Source organism: Lontra canadensis, unplaced genomic scaffold (genome assembly GCF_010015895.1).
Source record: "Lontra canadensis isolate GAN:19392208 unplaced genomic scaffold, GSC_riverotter_1.0 scaffold23, whole genome shotgun sequence".
Taxonomy (NCBI): Eukaryota; Metazoa; Chordata; class Mammalia; order Carnivora; family Mustelidae; genus Lontra; species Lontra canadensis.
Genome location: NW_022631017.1, coordinates 22,946,670 through 22,962,934, shown reverse-complemented (window position 1 = coordinate 22,962,934; position 16,265 = coordinate 22,946,670). Strand labels below are relative to the sequence as shown.

The following is a 16,265-nucleotide window of genomic DNA, read 5'->3' as shown; positions in this document are numbered from 1 at the left end:
GAATGAATAAGGATGTTGGTACAGCAAACATAACTCCTCCCCTTCTTTTTTTTTTTTTTCAACCAAATGACCAAAGGATCTTGTAACATTTAGAAAAATAAGTACAAAGAAATAATTTTCTGGTACCAAACTATTTTTAGTTTGGTTTCATTGGTTTTATCCTTTCAAGAGAAATCCTTTTCCTTAAAAATCATTACAATGTCACCTGACTTTCCACATTTAAGTAATCTAGTCAACAATGACTTTCTTAAATTTTTATGGAGTATAGTTGACACATAATGTTACATTAGTTTCAAGTGTACAACATAGTGATTCAACAACTCTAGACATTATGCTATGCTCACCACAAGTATAGCTACCAACTATCACCATTAAATACTACTATAATATCACTGACCATAATATTTCCTAGGCTGTGCCTTTTATTCCTGTGACTTATTAATTCCATAAGTGGAAGCCTGTATCTCTCACTCCCCTTTACCCATTTTGGCCATCCCCCCAATTTCTACCCCCCACCTCTGGCAACCATCAATTTATTCTCTGAATTTATAGGTTTGATCCTGCTTTTCTAACAATTACTTTTTAATTCCTAACTTGAAGGGACACTTGCAGATCCTCATCTTCCTTGACCTCACAGTCACTTTTGTCCCTGTGATTATTTCTTCTACTTTGAAATTATTTCCTCAATCATGTTCCAAGATTCTGAATGTCTTGGTTTAATTCCTACTTAAATAATACTCTTGGGGGGCGTCTGGGTGGCTCAGTGGGTTAAAGCCTCTGCTTTCTGCTCCGGTCATGATCCCAGAGTCCTGGGATCAAGCCCAGCATCGGGCTCTCTGCTCGGCAGGGAGCCTGCTTCCTCCTCTCTCTCTGCCTGCCTCTCTGCCTACTTGTGATCTTTGCCAAATAAGCAAATAAAATCTTAAAATAATAATAATAATAATAATAATAATAATAATAATACTCTTGGGGTGCCTGGGTGGCTCAGTTGGTTGGGCAACTGCCTTTGGCTCAGGTCATGATACTGGAGTCCCAGGACTGAGTCCCACATCAGGCTCCCTGCTCAGCAGTGAGTCTGCTTCTCCCTCTGACCCTTCCCCCTCTTGCACTCTCTCTCATTCTCTCTCAAATAAGTAAAATCTTTTAAGAAAAATGATACTCTTTCTCAGTTTCTTTTAAGTTTCACCTTTCTCTGTTCCCTGTAAATGTGTGTTTTCCCCGAGTTCCTTCGCTTGTACCGTTCTGATTCCAGTTAACCTTGTGTCCTGGAACACCTTAGTCAAGTCTCTGATTTCAGCTATGAATCTCAAATCTGTATTTGCCTCTCAGATCTCCCTCCTGAACCCCAACCATGTGCCCATATGTCTATTCCACATCATTCATCTTTAAATCAATAGATCCCCAGTTGAACTCACCATTTTTCCTACTTGTTTTCCATACCCACTCCTTCAAAACACTTTGATGTGGGTCACTAACTATTAAGGTAAGCCAGAAACTGAGCAATCAACTTTAACCACTTTATCTTTTCCATCCCCCACTCCCTCTCTCATCCAGTCTTACCAACCTAAACTTCTTAAATCGACCCCAACATCTCAGCTCCTATCACTGCTCCTGTAGCTCAGGTACTTACCACTTCTTACCTGTAATACCTGATAATATCCTAGCAGACCCTCCCAGTTTGTTCTGAAACTATCTGCATGCCACACAGATGCTAGAGCTGTTACTCTTAATGGAGTGACTGGAAGGAAATCATATAATCCCATCCAAATGTTACAGAAGATGGGTGAAAAAAAGAAAAACTTTAATTAAATAAATCATGTTTATGATAATTTGGAAAATCTTACTGGAGATTATAAGATTATACTGTTTGCAGTAATAATTTTTATTTTGAACTTCAAAATATTTTAAAGGAAGCCATATGCTTATGTATAGTGAAAGATGGCATGTGGGTTTTGTTGTTTTTTTTTTTTTTTTAAAGAAAGAAAAAAGAAACTATACTGTATAAAACTCTTCAGTGTTTCCACATTCAGCTTAGAATTAGCATGTTTTATAAGGTTCTCAATGATCTGGCTCCTGTTTATCTCCCCGTTTCTCATCCATGATCATTAAACATTAACACTGCATAAAGCTACAAGTGATAAAGAGTTATTTGATGCCTTAATAGCTTTGCACATACTATTTTCTCTATTTGAAATACCCAAACCATAGGCTGGTGTACACACACACACACACACACACACACACACAATTTCCTCCTGGCTGATATCTTCTTTTTCTTCAAGAAACACATCAAGTATAACCACCTTTAGAAAATCTTCTTTGACAACAAAATAAATTATTTTCAGGATAAAAAAAAAATATGCCTCTAAAGCTCTGCTCTCATCTTTAAATATCATGTGAATTCTTCCATTATATTACTCAACACACTGGAATGAAATGCTTGGTTTCCTTATCTATATTCCCTACTAGACAGTGGCTTCCGCAGAACAAAGATTACATTTTTCATCTCTATATCCCAATATCCAGCCTGGATTTAAATAAATGTTTTCTGGGGCGCCTGGGTGGCTCAGTGGGTTAAAGCCTCTGCCTCTGGCTCAGGTCATGATCACAGAGTCCTGGTATCCAGCCCCGCATTGGCCTCTCTGCTCGCTGGGGAGCCTGCTTTCTCTCTCTCTGCCTGCCTCTCTGCCTACTTGTGATCTCTGTCAAATAAATAAATAAAATCTTTTAAAATAAAATAAATAAATAAATAAATGTTTTCTGAAGCCATTTAGACATTTTTTAAATGTTTTAGTAAACAGTAAACAAATCCCTTAATATAGCTTTGTTTTCAGCATTTCATGACTGATATTTTCACTTACAATACAACACCTCCATAAAAAGAGAGTAACCATTAAATGAGTCACCCCATTCTTCAGATTATATATCAGAGCCACTGAAGTCTCAAGTACAATGAAAGCCTTTAAGACAAAATAAAACATAAAATACATATCTTTTAAAAATTCTTTACATGCAAAAGCTCATCAGTTAGCTAAATAAATTAGGGTTAGTTCAGTTGGTTATTTCTCTTTAATTGGCTTTAAAACTGAAATTTATAAGCCTTTTAACAAAAGAAAACAAATAGTTTCCAATAGACAGTACATAAAGAAATTTTGTGAATGCAAAGTAGCCCAAATAAATTACATGGCAAATTGTTTTAGAAGAAAACAGTCCGTTTAAGGAAGATAAACTTGCTATTATTAGCTAAGATGGTCCTTCAATGTCTTTTTTACGTGTATTAATTATTACAAAACCAACTATTTAGGTCAGCATGGATTTGTTCCTATTGCACATACAATTAAATTCCAAAAATTTGAGGAATTACAATAATATATTCTTAACCATCCTGAAAATGTTTAAAACATTTGATTGTCTGCCAAAATTTTTTATCATCTCTTATGCTAAAGAATTGCCTAGGAAGTTTAAGAAATGAAAACAGCTTTTGTTTACTGCTCACCTGGCTTGTTGCACAATTACTGTATACACTGTGTGTAATCCGAATCCAGGGTGAGAAGACAGCTTTGCTGCCATCATCATGATCACAGAGAAGAGTTACCTCCAGTGTCACAAGTCTCCCTGGCCATGGCCAGCACCTGGGTACTCAAGCCACTGTTACCCAACAGGCTATAAACAATGGTCCAGGGCACAGAAACTTTAGTCTATCATTCTATCTGCCAACTCTCTATGTTATCCTTGGATTTAACTCCCTTCATTGTCTAAACCTCTTCTTATCTATGAGACTCGTTCATTCTTCCACTTATTCATTTATTCTTTCACAAAAATGTGTTGAGTACTCACCTTGCGCACACTCTGTGCATTATGCATGGTATATAGAGGATTCAAGGTGAGGAAAATGAGCAATGTTCCTGCCCTTGTGGATTTTAGAGTTTATTTGGGAAGTAGACATTATTAACTTAAATATGAATAATTCTAAAGTCGCTAAGTGTCATAAAGGAAAAATACATAGGGTAACTAAAGTATCTGATGGTAAAGTGAAAGAAAGAGGTCCTTCCCCATTTTATTACATTTTTGAAGTCCTGTTGGTCTTATTTCCCAGCCCAGAAGTTGTCTAGTGACTATCCATTGACCAAACCCTTATTTCTCAAATATCTTCATGGCTCCAGATATAGAGTTTGGCTCTGACCATTCAACTGTTATAAAAATAATGTTCTTCCATAAGATTTTCAAGTGATAGAGACATTCCTTAGACATGTCTAACTGTTTTAAAAATATTTTTAAGGAGGCGCCTGGGTGGCTTAGTTGTTAAATGTCTCCCTTTGGCTCAGGTCATGATCCCAGTGTCCTGGGATCGAGCCCCCACATCGGGCTCCCTCCTCAGCGGGAAGCCTGCTTCTCCCTCTCCCATTCCCCCTGCTTGTGTTCCCTCTCTCTGTGTGTCTCTCTCTGTCAAATATATAAATAAAATCTTTAGAAAATAATAAAATAAAAAATAAAAATAAAAATATTTTAAAGTATATACCTTTTAATTCTGCACATATTTTCAACTTGTGCAATTTCTTGGAATAATGGTACCATAAGCTTATTGTCCATTTTGTAAATGTAGAAAAGAGATATTTTGGATAGTGAATGGCCCTAAAGGAAGCTTTTGGGCTTATTCCAAATGCTGAAGCCTTGATGGCATTGTACAAAAGTTATGGGGAAAACGAACACTTAGTTAAGGCTCCTTTCTGAGACAGTGTGTGACTGGAGTCAGACAAGAGAGAAAAAGAATACTTTTGAAAGTCTCACAGTTCTCTTGAGGGATAATAATAAAGTTATCTTGTGAGAGACACATAATTACTGAGCACTATAAGTGGCCCAGCACTCGCTTATATACCACACTTCTATGCCAAGTGAAGATTCAGTCCTACTGGGATGATATTTAAAGCATCCCAAACTGTAAAACTGGTGTCCATTGTTTAAAAACTTGAGCCTGACTCTTTTTGCATATGGAACAAATTCTGTATAAATATTAATTTGACAACTGTCAGTGCCACACATTCGGAGTTAGTGTTACATAAACTGTCAACCCAAGACAGGTTGAAGAGGGGGTAGATCTACTCTGGGGAACCCATCTTATCAGTCTGCCCCACATCCTTTTTTTAAGTAAGGGAGCTGACAGAGTCAAGGGCAAAGTAAGGAGAGCTGCAGATTTTATGGATCCTCTCAGGTTAGAATTTTACTGCTGCAGCACAGATACATCCGTGGCTTTAAAATTCCCCCTTCACTAGCACCATGATTTTACCATTGAAGTCAAAGATCGGTAACTAGTTCTAATTCAGGACACGAAGACTCTTCCTGGGAATAAGGATACGATACTACTGTAGACAATAAGTCTCTTTCCCAACATTCTGAACCTTTTAGACGTGAGAATTCCAGTGCACAGGGGAGCAGAAAAAGCAGAAACAGAGCAGCCCTTAACCAAAAATACCTTCAAGGTCAAATACCCCTCTCAAAGTCACAGGGTCATGGAACTCTTGCCACGCTTGCCTCTGCCCCACCTGGCTCACCAACTTGACTTGGTGCCAGTTCAAATCTTTCAAATCAAACCACCTGCTCAGTCCCTCCCTAGGACCTTGATCTAGGCTGACTACAGTTTCTCAGCCCCAGGCAAGAGGCTAGGCCAGCTCTTCAGCTAACACGGAGGAGCTGAGGAGCCCAGGAGCTGCTGGCTAGTCCACACTCCCTCCTAACTCTCGCTGCTTCCCATCCCCTCGAAGCCATCAAAGCTGTGGGCACATGAACTAGTTCTGGCTTTGAAAACCATAAACACATACACAGATAATTCTTTTTATAGAGCCTTACCCTGGGCATGCAGCTCTACTTTAAACTCTGTTGGATCAGCGCAAAACTTTTCTTGAAAAGAGCTAGTTTATATTTTGTGCCTGTTCTTCTTTATGCCAAGGTTATATTTTAGCTGCATCTTACTATACCACATTATTTTGTTTCTTTTTCACCCACCCCTGGTGAAGCTTTTCTACCTCGACCCTCTAGAATAGGTATTTAGATATCCTAAAATTATTAATTACCCACATAACACCCTGCCTAACAAAGCGGTGTGCAGTAACATCATTTCTTTGCCCAAAAAGTTTTGAGACTGTCATCACTTGTCAGTTAATATTAATTGTGGTTTGGGATGAAATGATAAGAAAATACGGTATATTTAGCAGACACAGCTTACTAAACCATATACAAGATTAGAAAGTACTATACTATCCAGCCTGAAGGGTTACTTCCCTGCATGAGTGGCTATTTGCAAAGCTGATTTACAGTGTGGCAAAGAAGAAAATGGGATGATATACAGCAGGAGAGATGCTGTCCAAATTGCCATGCAGGCCCTGTTCTCAAGTACTACCTACCATAAATTCTCACAAGATAGAGTATATACCAGAGGAAGCAGTGAGCCATTTTCTTTATGCTTCTTCCATTCTGCCAGAACTTGCAAATTACAATAGGAAAAAGTGGAAAAGGGCCTCTACTTTGAAATCAGAGTGGACAGCATCAGACAAAGAGCAGGTCTGTGACTGGTTCCAACTCGGGATGGGTTTACCTGACCTTAGGCAACACTGAATCTTAATCATTTAAAAAGATGTCTGAAACCAATAAAAACATACCAAAAATCAGAAATGAATAGTGATCTTGTCCATTGTCCCTCAGGTCTCGTTAATATATCCTTGAGATGGTCTTACCAGAATCCAAACGGGTGAATTTATAGTCCACAGAAGTTATTAATACTAGCAATGTTGGTGAACTTTGATGATCATATGATGATGTTATATTCTAACTTTTTTATATAAAGACATAAATAATCCCAAATATTGGGTGGAATTTTGTTTCTTAAAATTCCTAGGCAATAAGTCATCATTCACATAGCAACATTTCAAACAAATCTCTCAAAAGCTGTAAGGATATTATGCAATTAAAAAATTGTGGATAGGACAAGCAATGAAATTAAAAATTACTTCAGGCTTTCTTCAAGTTCAGTGAAGGTTGGAATGTAAAAAGTAAATTTTAGGAGTAAGTTATTTGGAAATGTCCTATACTGCAATCACTCAACAAAATGTCTGATATGCACAGGGCAAAATGTTAAGTGTGGGAGTTGCATTAGTTAAAAATACAGATAAAATTCCTACCTTCCTGGAGCTTATACCAGCAGGGAATGTACAAATTAAACAGATAATTACAAGAGTTGAATAATCACAAAGGCTCAGAGTGCTGCAAACAGAGTGGTTGAAATACATACATGATCACTACACAGCAAATGAAGTTTTAATTGGATGAAGGGAGTTAGTAATATGGACGATGAGTCAATTGAGATTCTTGATTCATGAGATGAGAATTACACTGTTAGGAGTAAAGAGCATCATCAGAGAGCAAGACTGGTCAGTGGATGCCAAGACTTTTGCAATTCAGGTTAAGAGTTGAGAGTCTCTTTCAGCAAGACGTCTCAAAACATAGTGAAAAAGGACCTATTGCCATTTGTATCCCCAGATTTATGTTAGTACAAAATTTTGAAATTTAGTGATCACAAGAGAGTGGACAACAATTTTCCTGGATACTGAAATTTATACATAGTCAGTTGTTTTTACCACAGTTTTCTGAAATTGCTAAACTTGATGGAATTGTACCCATTAAAGCAGAAATGTAAGATTATTCTTTGTGTGTCGAATATACTAAAAAAAAAATCTTAAAGATTTTTTCCTAATACTAAATTAAGCACAATTTCTATTTTTTAAATTTCTTAAAGAATTTATTTGAGAGCGAAAGTGTACAGACAAGAAGGGGGAGGGGCAAAAGGAAAAGCAGGCTCCCTGCTCAGCAGGACACAGGGCTCCATCCCAGGACCCCAGGATCATGACCTGGCCTGAAGGCAGACATTAAACCGACTGAGCCACCCAGGTGCCCCCACAATCTTTATATTTTAAGTAGCATATAGGGAATGACATAAAAATCGAAATGAGTATGTAAGATACATGAAGAAACTTCAAAGAAACTACCTTTCCAGACACCCCCCAAATACACACTTACAGTTTCCAGTGGAGACATATTTTACTCTTCTGATTTTAGAGATGTATAATTGAAAGTTTTCTGAGAAGAACTTTGCAGTTTATATCCACCTTTGCAAATAGGTGGCTCCCCCCCCCCTTTTTTTATTATGCTACGTTAGTCACTGTACAGAACATCATTAGTTTTTGAAAGGTGGCTTTTTGACCTTCAACAAGTTACTTACTTTTTGAGTGTCAGTATCTTCACTTGTAAGATGGATTTAATAATCCCTCCACAGATTTGTGAGTTTCCAACTATGAAATGCGAACCCTTTCCTAACGTAAAATATATACTCACTGGAAGTTTCCTAGTCTCTTTTCCTATCTCTGTCCTGCTCACTTCGCTAAAACCAAACAAGAGAAAGGGGGGAAAAGAGAGAGAGAGTGAAGGAGAGAATAGAACAGAAAATTTCCTTCTCTTTCTCACAGAGCTGGAGTCAGAATGAGACACACCTTCCAGGCACAGGAGAAAGTAGTGAAAACAGATTTGCATTTTAGGTATCCCATGGTGATTGAGTGGAGAATCTCTGCCCTTAATTTAGTGCCAAACACAAAGTAGGTGCTTAACACTGAATTAATTGAATGTAATGAAAAGAATGCTAAATTGAATGCCTAAACTGCAGGAATAAATAAATGAATGGCATGGCATCCATCTCAAAGTGTCTTTCTACCTTTATACTTTTTTTTTTTTTTTTTTGGTGCTATTTTCTCTTAGATCAGTGGCTTTTCACCCTGGCTACATAATAAAATCAACTGGCAACCTTTAAAATTGCCCAGACCAGGGCACCTGGGTGGCTCTGTTGGTTAAGTGTCTGACTCTTGATTTCAGCTCAGGTCATGACCGCAGCGTCCTGAGATCAAGTCCCCACATCAGGCTCCATGCTTATCAGGGAATCTGCTTGAGATTCTCTCTCTCCCTCTCCTTCTGCCCATTTCCCCACCTCACGTGCTCTCTCTCTCTCTCTCTCTCTCTCTAATAAACAAATTTTTAAGAAAAAAATAAAATTGCCCAGTTCAATTGCCTCAGAACCTTGGGGGAGGGGAAGCATCAGTAGTAGTTAATGTCGCCCAGGTGATTCCAATGTAATGTCAACGTTGACCACAATAAAAGGTTCAGCTCTTTTATGTTAGTCCATGTCCTGCCTCATACATACTAACTTGATGACAAACATCACCATCACGATTCCCTTTTAATCCATCTTTAACCCATGTCCTAGTTTACTGACCAGTGAGCATTAAATGATGCAGTCCTCATTGGATCTTGGCCCTTCTAGAAACTAAGCTAGATGTGTAATAGTGTGTAATAGCAGAAAAAATAGATTTGAAATTGGTTACAATTCTACAATTCCATCTGAGCAATAAAATGACCTGGGAATTAAGTTCTCCCTCTATCTCTATATTTCTCTACCACTATATATTAAAAACCCAGCCCCAATCACATACCAATTGAATCAGAATCTCTTCATTTGGGACCCAGACGTCAAAATGTTTTTTCAAACCTAGGGAAAATTTCCTCAAAGCAGAAATTTGTTTATATTCTTGTATACAGATGGCCGCTTGCCACAGCCTTCCATACAATTGGCTCCAGCTGTCAATGGAGAAAGCAAAGCAGCATGATGAGACCCTTATGTAAATACAATCTTGCTGGTTCCTTTTGAAATATGTAGAGTTTCTCCCTTTGCAGAAACCCAAGTCCTGCATTCATCACTACTGTTCCAGGTAAGGTAAGGTCAAAGTAAGGACAGCATCTTGCTTATGCCCTCTCTGATCTGCAGGATACAAATGTAGCCTAGACATACCACACCCTTCTTAAACCCAAATTTTCCATTTAATTCCACATTTTTGGAGCCTGATATTCTCATAAAGTAAAGCTGCCTGTCCATTATTGGGGCTTTCATCGCATTTATAAATAAGCCTATTAATGGTGAAATATCAATCTTTCTCTTCTTCCAGAAAGCATAAGAATAGATAATACTACTTTACAGAGATGAATAAATGTGATCATATCTTGGACATTTTGGTTCCTTAGAGTCTGTTATTTCTTGTTTTTCCTTTTCTTTGTTCTTTTTTTAAGATTTTATTTATTTATTTGACAGAAAGAGGGAGAGAGAGCACACGCACAAGCGTGGGGAGCCGCAGAGGGAAAGGAAGAAGCAGGCTCTTTGCTTAGCAGGGAACCCAATGCAGAGCTCAATCCCAGGACCCTGGGATCATGACCTGAGCTGAAAGAAGACGCTTAACTGACTAAGCCACCCAGGTGCCCCTCCTTTTCTTGGTTCTTGATACCACCTTTCCCTCCTTCCCTTCTTCACAACATTTATTCTTTCTTCTCCAAGAAAATCATGTTAAAAATGTAGTACTATTCCACCATATTTTTCAGTATGCACATGCATAGAGAGATTGTTTTCATGATTTGTTACCAAAAAAATCTTATTACATATACTTCTCTGGTTCTTTTCCTTTTAACCCAATAATACCTTATAGAAATTCTGCAAAGTACCTCAATCTAGCTCTAATTCATTTTTAATAGCTGAAAAATAATTCATTATATACAACTATAAAATTCAACCATCATAATGGACACTCACTTTTTTCCCATTTAAAAAAATATATTTATTTATTTGAGAAAGATAGAAAGAAAGAGAGAGCAGGAGCAGGAGCAGCAGAAGGAGAGGAAGAGAAAATCTCACGCAGACACAATGCTCAGTGTGGAGCCCCAAACGGGGCTGGATCTCATGACCCTGAGATCATGACCTGAGCTGAAACCAAGAGTTGAACGTGCCACCCAGCACCCCATTTTTTAGGCATGGAGCCCATTGTGGGCTTAAACTTACAACCCTGAGATAAAGACCTGAGCTGAGATCAAGTCATATTATTAACCAACTGAGCCACCCAAGCACTGTTTTTTTCCTGTTTTTGTGATACTATGAACAAGTTTAATTAATCATCTTTATATATTTATACTTATATATTGGTGCCTTTAATTCTATGGCCTAACTACCCAGGATGAAATTACTAGGTAAAAGGGAATACGAGGTGTTCTTTTTTTCCCTTTTTAATTATGATAGTTGTTACTAGATATCCTTTTTCCCCAAAAACTAAGAATTCACACATCCTCTAGCAATTTCTGAAACTCCTCTTTTCCACCACAAGCAATAGGAAGATATCAGTGTTTTGGTGGTTTTTTTGTTGTTATTTTTGTTAATTTGTTAATTTAGGCCAATCTAACCAGGTTATAATGCCATCTTCAACTCCTAGTGAGTTTGATCATCATTTCATTCAGTGATATTTTGCATCTGCTGTACTATGAATTGTCCACTCATGTCCTTTGCCCATTTCTTTTTTCATTTAGAAGCAATACCTTCAATGATTTTTTTAAGGGATATTTAACATTTTATTTTATTTCTTTTTTTTTTTAAAGATTTTATTTATTTATTTGACAGAGAGAGATCACAAGTAGGCAAAGAGGCAGGCAGAGAGAGAGAGAGGGGGAAGCAGGCTCCCTGCTGAGCAGAGAGCCCGACGTGGGACTCGATCCCAGGATCCCAAGATCATGACCCGAGCCGAAGGCAGTGGCTTAACCCACTGAGCCACCCAGGCGCCCCTAACATTTTATTTTATTTCTTTTTTTAAGTAAGCTCTACACCTAATGTGGAGCTTAAATGCAGGGCGGAGATCAAGACTCACATGCTCTACCAGCTGAGCCAGCCAGGCACCCCCTTTTCAGCGATTTTTAGCTTTTCACCATTTAGGGAAGAAATCAGTTTCAGCTATGTTTTTGGTAAATGCACTTTATGATTGTAATGTGTTTTTTTCTAAATGTTTTACTGGAAATCCCTAATAAATTTTTTAAATGCTGTTTTCAACATCCATTGTTATGAACATGTTTATTCTCTTTAAGTTTGTTTTATATTCAATCATGGATTAAATTTTGGTGGCATCTTTCCTGATAATAAATCACCATCCATTGGTAAAATAAGACTTTTATCATAGTATACTGTTTGATAAATTATAAAAATTCTTTTTCTAATATTTCATTCTTTTACTTGTTAAAACATAAGATTGACCTATAATATTTTCTTTACTTAAGGGATATAAAAATGTTATATATATGGTCACATACATGCACATGTATATACATATACATACAATATTGTTTTACTCAAAACAATTTTTATTTATTCCCTACCAGACCTATTCAAGATTGAAAACATTATCCTAAAATTTTGTTATAAATTCTGCTGGATCTAATTTAGTTTCTAATAGATTTTAGTTTATTTAGTTGCTATGCTGGGTACATAAAAGGTATCAGTATATCTCCTTTATAAATAGTAATTTTATTATTGTAGAATATCTTAATTCTGAATAGTGTCATTATCCTTAAATTTCAGCTTTTCTGATATTTATAATACTACTCCTGCCTAATTTATTTGAATCTACGTCATATCTCTCTGCTGATCCCTTTGTTATAACATGTTTCCTGTAAAGTCAGTATAGAGCTGTGCTTTTTTTGTTTCAATTTGATGGTCTCTTTCTTGTAAAGGGGGTTCTCAGTCAATTAACATTTAATGCAATGACAGAACAGTTTATCCCTTATGTTACTTGTTTATCATGTATAGTCAGTTCTGTTATGGTGATTTTGTTTAAATATGAATTTGTTCCAACATGATTGACATGTTAGGGAAAACTTTGGAAATAAATTTCATGTTTTCTTATGAATCACTTCATGAGTAATATCCTTAAAGGCAGAAAACTACTGGTTGACCTTAGCCAAAAATAAATGAATAAATGTTTGTGCCTGGAATGACTTCAAGTGTTGTGAAAGTCAATAAGAACAAGACCTAAAAAAAGAAGAAGAAGGAACTGAAAGATTGTTAAGCATGTAAATTAAAGATCAAATAGTACAACAATGAGTTCTCACAATCAAAGAGAAAGCATTACTTACTATATACAAAGACCTCAATCACCAAACCCTGCAGAGCTGCTCCTTTTAATCCTACTAGCAACTGTTTTGGTGGTTCTAAACATCAGTACCATTCCCTGTTGATATAGCTGTGAGTGCACATGAGGAAACCACAGATGGTGTCTGTCCAGCAGTGATACCCAAGTCAGTTAAAGAGAAGGCCAGGCATTGGATAAAATTTTAAATACTGATGAAACAAGTTATCTATTATAAACACGTGCTTTGAAGGAACTACATCTCAAAGACAAACATTCTTCCAGATTTAATGCTGCAGAAGACTGCAAATGTTGATAGCCCTCCTTCTACCCCTTTACAGAAACTCAATCAGCAACCATTCCAGCTCCCACTTTCACAAGTAAATGGCAGTCTTTTTCAAGGTAATTTGAGATATTTATTGTAGTATTTATGTATTATTTTAACCATTTGGCATATTAAGCTGTCCTGCCCATTTTTATTAGGTTCTAATCTTATTATCGCTGATAAAGGTTTTGAGTGTTGTGGTCTTCACCCCATTTTTCCCATAAGCCTTGTGGTTTTTTAATTCTATGATTTTGTAGAAGGCAGTCATTTTGGAAACAAATATGTTGAGTCATAGAACGGACTGTATTTTTTTTTAATATTTTATTTATTTATTTGACAGACAGAGATCACAAGTAGGCAGAGAGGCAGGCAGAGGGGGAGGGAGAAGCAGGCTCCCTGCTGAGCAGAGAGCCCAATGCGATGTGGGGCTTGATCCCAGGACACTGAGATCATGACCTGAGCCAAAGGCAGAGGCTTAACCCACTGAGCCACCCAGGTGCCCCAGAACGGACTGTATTTTTATATTCTCTTTCCTTCTTTTTCCTTTTCCTTATTTTTGCTGGTTACATTATGAACTTATTTCTGCTTATATTCATGTTAATCTATTTTTCCACCTTTTAATGGTTATATTAATGAGACTCTTAATCAGATACATATCTTTCATATCTTTCTACTATTAAAAAAGCAGATGTCTGGCTCAGTGGGCAGAGCATGCAACTCCTGTTCTCAGGGTTGTAAATTCGAGCCCTACATTGGGTGTAGAAATTATTTAAAAATAAAATCTTAAAAAAAAATCCACAAATTTAGTTTTTATGCACACGCCATATTTCTATCTCTCTGTTACCTAAAATAAAGGATGAGTATTTAATAATAAGATTTTTTTTTAATCAGATGGCAAGGTTTTTTTCAACCAAGATGCTGTAATTCCATTGTAGCTCCTGCTTTTCTACCATTATTCATAAACACAAACACACACACACACACACACACACACACCCCCTCAGACCCACACCCCACACCAAATGAGCTATGCTTAGTTTTCCCCTCTTCTGCATGCCCCACACAAAGCTTTTTAAATGTGTTTACTTTTCTCTACTCCCACCCACTGCAAATTCTTTGGTTTTGCCCAAATAATGTAGTACTTTGGGTTGTAGGCTAGCATTCAGTCCCCATATTTCCTTTAGTTTCAAGATTCCATAATTAACATTTACAAATCAGGAGGGTACTCTTATCCATACAGGGTTAGCTATATATGGCTACATATCTTCTCCATCACAGAGTCTCTCTTCTATTTTATCTATTGTTTGAATACATTGTTTTCTCAATTATTTTCTTCTAATGCAGCATATACTCCATGGTTTGCATAATCCTAAGTATTTTTCTCACACCCTGAAATATATCTTTTATGAGTACATTAGGATTCCTGGCTTGAAGCCTTTCTCCCTTCAAGATGTTATTCCATCTCTTCTATATTTACCTCTTACAGATGAGGAGTCCATTGATAGTCAAATCCTCTTTCCTTTGTAAGAATTATTTTCCTTCTTTGGGGCGCCTGGGTGGCTCAGTAGGTCAAGTGTCTGCCTTCAGCTTGGCTCATGATCCCAGGGTCTTGGGATCCAGCCCCACATCAGGCTCCCTGATTGGCGAGAAGCCTGCTTCTTCCTCTCCCATTCTCCCTGCTTGTGTTCCCTCTCTCGCAACCTCTCTCTCTGTCAAATAAATAAATAAAATCTATTAAAAAAAGAATTATTTTCCTTTTTTGGCTAGAGGCTTATAAGGATATTTCTCTCTTTTTAAAAAGATTTTATTTATTTGAGAAAGAGAGACAGAGATACTGAGAGAGCATGAGGAGAGGGAGAAGCAGGTTCCCCACTGAGCTGGGAGCCCTGAGGTGGGACTTGCTCCCAGGACCCTGGGATCATGACCTGAGCTGAAGGCAGGTGCTTAACCAACTGAGCCACCCAGGTGCCCTATAAGGATCTTTCTTTAAACATTTTACCATGAAATCTTTATGTCCATGTCTTTTCTCATCAATTCTACTTGAAAATAGCTAAGTTCTCTTGGGTGTCTTCATCAGAGACTTTTTCTACTATTGGTTTAATCATTTCTCTTCTCTGTTCTTTGTTCTCCTTCTGGAACTCAATTTGTTTACATTGTTAAAAAGATTTATTTATTCATTTTAGAGAGAGAGAGCCCATGAGTTGGTGGAAGGGCTGAAGGAGAGGAAGAGACTTTTCAAGCAGGCTCCCAGCAGAGTGCAGAGCCTGTAATGGGGCTTGATCCCAGGACCCTGAGATCATGACCTGAGCCAAAACCAAGAGTCAACAAAGCCACCCAGGCACCCCTCCATTTATTTACATTTTATAGTTATCTTACAAATGTTGTGTAATTAATATAAATCTACTTTCATAAATGATACATTGAAATATTTCTTTCCTTTCAGATCACTATTTTTCAGCTCACTGTATCCATTAAGTTACTCTTGAAACATAACAGATAAACTCAGTTGCATAATATAATTAAGCATTGTATTTCTTAATCATATAAAGTGTAAATGGTGAAATTGGGGTAGTCGGCTCTGCTCAGTCAACCTGGTCTGATGGAGACTTCTCACATTCTACATAGGGCTTCCTAGGTCACCACAGGCATCTACCTCCAGCTAAGATATAGGGAGAGTGAGGGATCGCCATTAGAAGTTGGCATGTCAGTTCTATAATTGATGCACATTACTTCTCAGTCTTCATTAGCAAGAACTTGACTGTATGGGCCTTTGTAAGTGCAAAAATGGCTAGGGAATGAAATCTACTGTATGGACCAAGGTCAGGTTGTTCCAAGATGTCCCACTTTGGCATGAACACAATTTTGAGTTAAAGGCAATCAAAACCCAGCAGATTCAGGAAAAGCTCTATTACCTTCCC

General features: G+C 37.4%; 1 long non-coding RNA gene across 2 annotated transcripts in view; it reads left to right on the top strand.

Annotated features, from left to right (window-relative positions):
• The window catches only part of LOC116870577, a 73,484-nt gene that overhangs the window by 13,181 nt on the left and 44,038 nt on the right, over positions 1–16,265 (top strand). The window contains exon 2 of one of the 2 annotated variants that reach the window (XR_004383249.1): positions 9,634–9,803. The exons of the other annotated variant lie outside the window; for it this stretch is intronic. This is a non-coding gene — a long non-coding RNA (uncharacterized LOC116870577). The remainder of the gene's footprint in view (positions 1–9,633; positions 9,804–16,265) is intronic. 2 annotated transcript variants of the gene reach the window in all.